We start from the raw sequence: 10,000 nt of genomic DNA on the forward strand, positions 1-10,000 counted from the left end.
TTGCGCGCCTGCTGCCTTCCTTGGATGTGGTAGCCGTTTCTCAGGCTCCCTCTCCGAATCGAACCCTGATTCCCCGTTACCCGTTACGACCATGGTAGGCGCATAACCTACCATCGACAGTTGATAAGGCAGACACTTGAAAGATGCGTCGCCGGTGCTAGACCGTGCGATCAGCCAAAAGTTATCCAGAGTCACCATCATTTGCGGACCGAGGTCCGATTGGTCTTGGTCTAATAAATGCGCTCGTCCCGTGAGGTCGGAGCTTTGTTGCATGTATTAGCTCTAGAATTACCACAGTTATCCAAGTAGGAAAGTACGATCTAAGGAACAACGGCTGGATAATGAGCCATTCGCGGTTTCACCTTATTTCGGCATGTACTTAGACATGCATGGCTTAATCTTTGAGACAAGCATATGACTACTGGCAGGATCAACCAGGTATCTTTTCTCGTTCGGTGCAAGCCACCCGCCCAACGGCGAGTAGAAACACCACTCTCGAATCGGCAGACGCGTGGCTAGATACACGCCTGCCGTTCTCTGTCTACTTCGTGTCACCAATCACGAGACAGACCTCTTACACACTCTAGAGTACGAGTTCTCCAAAACAACAGTTCCGATAAAACGAAACAAACTAGGGCGTATCAGGAAGAACCGACCTTCGAGGACAGCTCAACCCACACTAAGCTATATCGAAAATGATGCATATTCCGATGTCTCGGCATGGTTACCCGAAACTCGTCGCATCAGCAGTGGGAACAGAACGTCTTTCGTAACAAAGACAATCGTTAATCGCCGGATTAACTCGTACGCGCGCGGTCGAACGCACGTACTGCTTTTATCCCCGCCGGACCGAGAGGAAAGGGAAACAGTCACCGTTCTTCACGTGCCCCGTGAAAGGGAAGAGCCGCTCGGACCCTTGGTTTGACATGCTGAAATTCAACGGCTCGTGCAGAGCACGCTGCGGGTCCAGCATCCCGTGTGTCTCTGACTGAGACTGGCTAATCGCCGATTAACTCGTAGGCGCGGCGGTCGAACGCACGTACTGCTTTTATCCCGCGCCGACCGAGAGGGAAAGGGAAACAGTCACCGTAAATAACATGCCCGTGAAAGGGAAGGGCCGCTCGGACCCTTGGTTTGACAAGCTGAAATTCAACGACTCGTGCAGAGCACGCTGCGGGTCCAGCATCCCGTGTGTCTCTGACTGAGACCGGCTAATCGCTCGGATTAACACGTAGGGTGCGGTCGAACGCACGTACTGCTTTTATCCCCACTCGACCGAGAGGAAAGGGAAACAGTCACCGTAAATAACATGCCCGTGAAAGGGAAGGGCCGCTCGGACCCTTGGTTTGACAAGCTGAAATTCAACGACTCGTGCAGAGCACGCTGCGGGTCCAGCATCCCGTGTGTCTCTGACTGAGACCGGCTAATCGCCGGATTAACTCGTAGGCGTGCGGTCGAACGCACGTACTGCTTTTATCCCCGCTCGGACCGAGAGGGAAAGGGAAACAGTCACCGTAAATAACATGCCCCGTGAAAGGGAAGGGCCGCTCGGACCCTTGGTTTGACAAGCTGAAATTCAACGACTCGTGCAGAGCACGCTGCGGGTCCAGCATCCCGTGTGTCTCTGACTGAGACCGGCTAATCGCCGGATTAACTCGTAGGCGCGGCGGTCGAACGCACGTACTGCTTTTATCCCCGCCGGAACGAGATGGAAAGGGAAACAGTCACCGTAAATAACATGCCCCGTGAAAGGGAAGAGCCGCCGGACCCTTGGTTTGACATGCTGAAATTCAACGCTCGTGCAGAGCACGCTGCGGGTCCAGCATCCCGTGTGTCTCTGACTGAGACCGCTAATCGCCGGATTAACTCGTAGGCGTGCGGTCGAACGCACGTACTGCTTTTATCCCCGCACGGACCGAGAGGGAACGGGAAACAGCTACCCATATATTTTACGACAGTAACCTCTTCCACCGAGGCACGTCAAAAACCACCGTTACAGGTGGTGCCGAATCCACCGAGACGGGTAGAACGACAAACTTACTAGGAAAACGCCGCACAGTGTTCTTAAAACCATCACTCTCGCAACATTCTTTTCGCTCCAATATATTGTTTCAATCCACCATTACGTTTGTTCATTCAATCTCTCGGCCTCTTACATTGTTTGTTCGGCCATTTCTTAACACTATCGGCAGTCGTTTTCGCTAGTACTCACCACCTGTGTGGAAACGGGCCGTGACCAGCTCACAGGTCCCGGGCACGCCGGGTTAAAAGGTGAGAGGAGGCTCAACACAATGTTACAATCCTGTCTCAGACAGACTATGCCCCTATATATAGAGAAGGAAACTACATTTAATGCCATCAGAACCCATTAGTACGGCATTTGAAAGTGCGGTAAAGGCAAGGGACCAAGGAATAGTTCCGCATCGCTACCCTGAGTTGCGTCAAATTGGTCCTCAGTTTTGAGTGAAAAGTGGTGAAAATGAACGCTGAAAACAACGTTTCTAACTATCAAACTGATTTTGCCATTTCCTCCCACTTTCCAAATTTCACCGAACTCTCCTCACATCCATGCCGTCTTTGGCATCACTCTATACGGGAGAAAATTTCTTAAAGTCGTACTCCCTTTCAGGTCCGTCTCAGACAGACTATGCCCCCTATATAGAGAAGGAAACTACATTTAATGCCATCAGAACCCATTAGTACGGCATTTGAAAGTGCGGTAAACGGCGAGAGCCTATGCGGGCAAGTTCCGCATCGCAACCCTGAGTTGCGTCAAATTGGTCCTCAGTTTTGAGTGAAAAAGTGGTGAAAATGAACGCTGAAAAACAACGTTTCTAACTATCAAACTGATTTTGCCATTTCCTCCCACTTTCCAAATTTCACCGAACTCGCCTCACATCAATGCCGCTTTGGCATCACTCTACACGGGAGAAAATTTCTTAAAGCCGCCTCCTTTGAAGTCCGTTTCAGACAGACTATGCTCCCTATATATAGAAGGAAACTACATTTAATGCCATCAGAACCCATTAGTACGGCATTTGAAAGTGCGGTAAAAGGCGAGAGCCTATGCGGGCAAGTTCCGCATCGCAACCCTGAGTTGCGTCAAATTGGTCCTCAGTTTTGAGCGAAAAAGGTACACGTAACGTCCTAAAACTACCGGGCAGTGTCCGGATCGTCCTCCACAACCCCGCCAACGGACGCGTCGCGTGATCGATCGCGAATCTCTCCTAGAGTCAATGAGGCCATTGGGGTTAGTCGGCGGCAACGTTTGAACGATAGTCCGACGGGAGACTCGAAGGACGTCAAACCGAAGGTTTCCCCTTCAACAGCCCGAACCCTTGCCGCAATGACTACGGGTAGCTCCCGCACAGACTACAAGCAATTCTGCCGCCAACACCCTGGCTACGTCCATCGTCGATGCCAGTGAAGCCTCACCAGTCCCCTATATATATAGAAGGAAACTACATTTAATGCCATCACTACTCAAAAGTACGGCTTTTCTATGTGCGGTAAAAGGCGAGAGCTTATGCGGGAGAGTTCCGCGTGGGTACCCGAAGTACCGTCGAACTCGTCGTAGCGTGTTCCACGGCCAATCTGTCCGAAGGGCAGAAAGAAACTGCGGGAACTCGGCGGGAGCCGGTAATCGAAATGCCGACGATAACCTCGGTAGGCGGCGGGTGCCGGTAGTCGAATCGACAGTCCTGCCGCCAACAGCCTGCTGACATGCCGATAACGCTTACGCCACGTCCATCGTCGATTCCAGTCAAGCCTCACCAGTCCCCTATATATAGAAGGAAACTACATTTAATGCCATCACTACTCAAAAGTACGGCTTTTCTATGTGCGGTAAAGGCGAGAGCTTATGCGGGAGAGTTCCGCGTGGGTACCCGAAGTACCGTCGAACTCGTCGTAGCGTGTTCCACCGCCAATCTGTCCGAAGGGCAGAAAGAAACTGCGGGAACTCGGCGGGAGCCGGTAATCGAAATGCCGACGATAACCTCGGTAGGCGGCGGGTGCCGGTAGTCGAATCGACAGTCCTGCCGCCAACAGCCTGCTGACATGCCGATAACGCTTACGCCACGTCCATCGTCGATTCCAGTCAAGCTCACCAGTCCCCTATATATAGAAGGAAACTACATTTAATGCCATCACTACTCAAAAGTACGGCTTTTCTATGTGCGGTAAAAGGCGAGAGCTTATGCGGGAGAGTTCCGCGTGGGTACCCGAAGTACCGTCGAACTCGTCGTAGCGTGTTCCACGGCCAATCTGTCCGAAGGGCAGAAAGAAACTGCGGGAACTCGGCGGGAGCCGGTAATCGAAATGCCGACGATAACCTCGGTAGGCGGCGGGTGCCGGTAGTCGAATCGACAGTCCTGCCGCCAACAGCCTGCTGACATGCCGATAACGCTTACGCCACGTCCATCGTCGATTCCAGTCAAGCCTCACCAGTCCCCTATATATAGAAGGAAACTACATTTAATGCCATCACTACTCAAAAGTACGGCTTTTCTATGTGCGGTAAAGGCGAGAGCTTATGCGGGAGAGTTCCGCGTGGGTACCCGAAGTACCGTCGAACTCGTCGTAGCGTGTTCCACCGCCTATCTGTCCGAAGGGCAGAAAGAAACTGCGGGAACTCGGCGGGAGCCGGTAATCGAAATGCCGACGATAACCTCGGTAGGCGGCGGGTGCCGGTAGTCGAATCGACAGTCCTGCCGCCAACAGCCTGCTGACATGCCGATAACGCTTACGCCACGTCCATCGTCGATTCCAGTCAAGCCTCACCAGTCCCCTATATATAGAAGGAAACTACATTTAATGCCATCACTACTCAAAAGTACGGCTTTTCTATGTGCGGTAAAGGCGAGAGCTTATGCGGGAGAGTTCCGCGTGGGTACCCTAAGTACCGTCGAACTCGTCGTAGCGTGTTCCACCGCCAATCTGTCCGAAGGGCAGAAAGAAACTGCGGGAACTCGGCGGGAGCCGGTAATCGAAATGCCGACGATAACCTCGGTAGGCGGCGGGTGCCGGTAGTCGAATCGACAGTCCTGCCGCCAACAGACTGCTGACATGCCGATAACGCTTACGCCACGTCCATCGTCGATTCCAGTCAAGCCTCACCAGTCCCCTATATATAGAAGGAAACTACATTTAATGCCATCACTACTCAAAAGTACGGCTTTTCTATGTGCGGTAAAGGCGAGAGCTTATGCGGGAGAGTTCCGCGTGGGTACCCGAAGTACCGTCGAACTCGTCGTAGCGTGTTCCACCGCCTATCTGTCCGAAGGGCAGAAAGAAACTGCGGAACTCGGCGGGAGCCGGTAATCGAAATGCCGACGATAACCTCGGTAGGCGGCGGGTGCCGGTAGTCGAATCGACAGTCCTGCCGCCAACAGCCTGCTGACATGCCGATAACGCTTACGCCACGTCCATCGTCGATTCCAGTCAAGCCTCACCAGTCCCCTATATATAGAAGGAAACTACATTTAATGCCATCACTACTCAAAAGTACGGCTTTTCTATGTGCGGTAAAGGCGAGAGCTTATGCGGGAGAGTTCCGCGTGGGTACCCGAAGTACCGTCGAACTCGTCGTAGCGTGTTCCACCGCCTATCTGACCGAAGGGCAGAAAGAAACTGCGGGAACTCGGCGGGAGCCGGTAATCGAAATGCCGACGATAACCTCGGTAGGCGGCGGGTGCCGGTAGTCGAATCGACAGTCCTGCCGCCAACAGCCTGCTGACATGCCGATAACGCTTACGCCACGTCCATCGTCGATTCCAGTCAAGCCTCACCAGTCCCCTATATATATAGAAGGAAACTACATTTAATGCCATCACTACTCAAAAGTACGGCTTTTCTATGTGCGGTAAAGGCGAGAGCTTATGCGGGAGAGTTCCGCGTGGGTACCCGAAGTACCGTCGAACTCGTCGTAGCGTGTTCCAACGCCTATCTGTCCGAAGGGCAGAAAGAAACTGCGGGAACTCGGCGGGAGCCGGTAATCGAAATGCCGACGATAACCTCGGTAGGCGGCGGGTGCCGGTAGTCGAATCGACAGTCCTGCCGCCAACAGCCTGCTGACATGCCGATAACGCTTACGCCACGTCCATCGTCGATTCCAGTCAAGCCCACCAGTCCCCCTTATATATAGAAGGAAACTACATTTAATGCCATCACTACTCAAAAGTACGGCTTTTCTATGTGCGGTAAAGGCGAGAGCTTATGCGGGAGAGTTCCGCGTGGCTACCCTAAGTACCGTCGAACTCGTCGTAGCGTGTTCCACCGCCTATCTGTCCGAAGGGCAGAAAGAAACTGCGGGAACTCGGCGGGAGCCGGTAATCGAAATGCCGACGATAACCTCGGTAGGCGGCGGGTGCCGGTAGTCGAATCGACAGTCCTGCCGCCAACAGCCTGGTGTCATGCCGATAACGCTTACGCCACGTCCATCGTCGATTCCAGTCAAGCTCACCAGTCCCCTATATATATAGAAGGAAACTACATTTAATGCCATCACTACTCAAAAGTACGGCTTTTCTATGTGCGGTAAAGGCGAGAGCTTATGCGGGAGAGTTCCGCGTGGCTACCCTAAGTACCGTCGAACTCGTCGTAGCGTGTTCCACCGCCTATCTGTCCGAAGGGCAGAAAGAAACTGCGGGAACTCGGCGGGAGCCGGTAATCGAAATGCCGACGATAACCTCGGTAGGCGGCGGGTGCCGGTAGTCGAATCGACAGTCCTGCCGCCAACAGCCTGCTGACATGCCGATAACGCTTACGCTACGTCCATCGTCGATTCCAGTCAAGCTCACCAGTCCCCTATATATATAGAAGGAAACTACATTTAATGCCATCACTACTCAAAAGTACGGCTTTTCTATGTGCGGTAAAGGCGAAAGCTTATGCGGGAGAGTTCCGCGTGGCTACCCTCTGTTCGGTGACATGCCGATAACGCTTACGCTACGTCCATCGTCGATGACAGTCAAGCCTCACCAGTCCCCTATATATATAGAAGGAAACTACATTTAATGCCATCACTACTCAATAGTACGGCCTTTCTATGTGCGGTAAAGGCGAGAGCTTATGCGGGAGAGTTCCGCGTGGCTACCCTAAGTACCGTCGAACTCGTCGTAGCGTGTTCCACCGGGTATCTGTCCGAAGGGCACAAAGAAACTGCGGGCACTCGGCGGGAGCAGGTGATCGAAATACCGGCGATATCCTCTAGGGACGACGAATCGAAGGAACCGCCGCCAACCTTTTGGGCACTTTTCGCAACGGCTGAGCCTAGACGTACGTCCCGTTGGAGAAAGCTGCTGTTTGACCACGCACGCGCGAAACAGCCCGAGAAAATGGATTCCCCCGTCGGTAGGCGGCGGGCGCGGGTGTTTAAATTTCCCAATCGCTGGTACATGCTCTGAGACTCTGTTCGACTTGTACCGAGGCCAATGCGTGTACTCGGCGGGAGCAGGTGATCGAAATGCCGTCCACATCCTCTAGGGACGACGAATCGAAGGACCCGCCGCCAACCTTTCGGGCACTTTTTGCAACGGCTGCGTCTAGACGTCCGACCCGTTGGAGCAAGCTGCTGTTCGACCACGCACGCGCGATAGAGGCCGAGAAAATGGGTTCCCCCGTCGGTAGGCGGCGGGTGCGGGTGTTTAAATTTCCCGCTCGCTGGCACATGCTCTGAGACTCTGTTCGACTTGTACCGAGGCCAATGCGTGTACTCGGCGGGAGCAGGTGTTCGAAATGCCGACCGTATCCTCTAGGGACGACGAATCGAAGGTCCCGCCGCCAACCTTTCGGGCACTTTTCGCAACGGCTGCGTCTAGACGTCCGACCCGTTGGAGCAAGCGGCTGTTAGACCACGCACGCGCGAAACAGACCGAGAAAATCGGTTCCCCCGTCGGTAGGCGGCGGGCGCGGGTGTTTAAATTTCCCAATCGCTGGCACATGCTCTGAGACTCTGTTCGACTTGTACCGAGGCCAATGCGTGTACTCGGCGGGAGCAGGTGTTCGAAATGCCGACCGTATCCTCTAGGGACGACGAATCGAAGGTCCCGCCGCCAACCTTTCGGGCACTTTTCGCAACGGCTGCGTCTAGACGTCCGACCCGTTGGAGCAAGCTGCTGTTAGACCACGCACGCGCGAAACAGACCGAGAAAATCGGTTCCCCCGTCGGTAGGCGGCGGGCGCGGGTGTTTAAATTTCCCAATCGCTGGCACATGCTCTGAGACTCTGTTCGACTTGTACCGAGGCCAATGCGTGTACTCGGCGGGAGCAGGTGTTCGAAATGCCGACCGTATCCTCTAGGGACGACGAATCGAAGGTCCCGCCGCCAACCTTTCGGGCACTTTTCGCAACGGCTGCGTCTAGACGTCCGACCCGTTGGAGCAAGCGGCTGTTAGACCACGCACGCGCGAAACATACCGAGAAAATCGGTTCCCCCGTCGGTAGGCGGCGGGCGCGGGTGTTTAAATTTCCCAATCCCTGGCACATGCTCTGAGACTCTGTTCGACTTGTACCGAGGCCAATGCGTGTACTCGGCGGGAGCAGGTGTTCGAAATGCCGACCGTATCCTCTAGGGACGACGAATCGAAGGACCCGCCGCCAACCTTTCGGGCACTTTTCGCAACGGCTGCGTCTAGACGTCCGACCCGTTGGAGCAAGCTGCTGTTGGACCACGCACGCGCGAAACAGACCGAGAAAATCGGTTCCCCCGTCGGTAGGCGGCGGGCGCGGGTGTTTAAATTTCCCAATCGCTGTCACATGCTCTGAGACTCTGTTCGACTTGTACCGAGGCCAATGCGTGTACTCGGCGGGAGCAGGTGTTCGAAATGCCGACCGTATCCTCTAGGGACGACGAATCGAAGGACCCGCCGCCAACCTTTCGGGCACTTTTCGCAACGGCTGCGTCTAGACGTCCGACCCGTTGGAGCAAGCTGCTGTTGGACCACGCACGCGCGAAACAGACCGAGAAAATCGGTTCCCCCGTCGGTAGGCGGCGGGCGCGGGTGTTTAAATTTCCCAATCGCTGGCACATGCTCTGAGACTCTGTTCGACTTGTACCGAGGCCAATGCGTGTACTCGGCGGGAGCAGGTGATCGAAATGCCGTCCACATCCTCTAGGGACGACGAATCGAAGGACCCGCCGCCAACCTTTCGGGCACTTTTGCAACGGCTGCGTCTAGACGTCCGACCCGTTGGAGCAAGCTGCTGTTCGACCACGCACGCGCGAAAGAGGCCGAGAAAATGGGTTCCCCCGTCGGTAGGCGGCGGGTGCGGGTGTTTAAATTTCCCGCTCGCTGGCACATGCTCTGAGACTCTGTTCGACTTGTACCGAGGCCAATGCGTGTACTCGGCGGGAGCAGGTGTTCGAAATGCCGACCGTATCCTCTAGGGACGACGAATCGAAGGTCCCGCCGCCAACCTTTCGGGCACTTTTCGCAACGGCTGCGTCTAGACGTCCGACCCGTTGGAGCAAGCGGCTGTTAGAACACGCACGCGCGAAACAGACCGAGAAAATCGGTTCCCCCGTCGGTAGGCGGCGGGCGCGGGTGTTTAAATTTCCCAATCGCTGGCACATGCTCTGAGACTCTGTTCGACTTGTACCGAGGCCAATGCGTGTACTCGGCGGGAGCAGGTGTTCGAAATGCCGACCGTATCCTCTAGGGACGAAGAATCGAAGGTCCCGCCGCCAACCTTTCGGGCACTTTTCGCAACGGCTGCGTCTAGACGTCCGACCCGTTGGAGCAAGCTGCTGTTGGACCACGCACGCGCGAAACAGATCGAGAAAATCGGTTCCCCCGTCGGTAGGCGGCGGGCGCGGGTGTTTAAATTTCCCAATCGCTGGCACATGCTCTGAGACTCTGTTCGACTTGTACCGAGGCCAATGCGTGTACTCGGCGGGAGCAGGTGTTCGAAATGCCGACCGTATCCTCTAGGGACGACGAATCGAAGGTCCCGCCGCCAACCTTTCGTGCACTTTTCGCAACGGCTGCGCCTAGACGTA

General features: G+C 54.8%; 1 non-coding gene across 1 annotated transcript in view; it reads right to left on the reverse strand.

Moving 5' to 3' along the window:
- LOC143243510 (small subunit ribosomal RNA) overlaps positions 1 to 441 on the reverse strand; it is a 1,803-nt gene extending 1,362 nt beyond the window's left edge. Inside the window, exon 1 of the ribosomal RNA XR_013024634.1 lies at positions 1 to 441. This exon is cut by the window's left edge and continues 1,362 nt beyond it. This is a non-coding gene — a ribosomal RNA (small subunit ribosomal RNA).
- Between the last annotated feature and the right edge of the window lie 9,559 nt (positions 442 to 10,000).

This window comes from Tachypleus tridentatus, unplaced genomic scaffold (assembly GCF_004210375.1).
Source record: "Tachypleus tridentatus isolate NWPU-2018 unplaced genomic scaffold, ASM421037v1 Hic_cluster_2, whole genome shotgun sequence".
Taxonomy (NCBI): domain Eukaryota; kingdom Metazoa; phylum Arthropoda; class Merostomata; order Xiphosura; family Limulidae; genus Tachypleus; species Tachypleus tridentatus.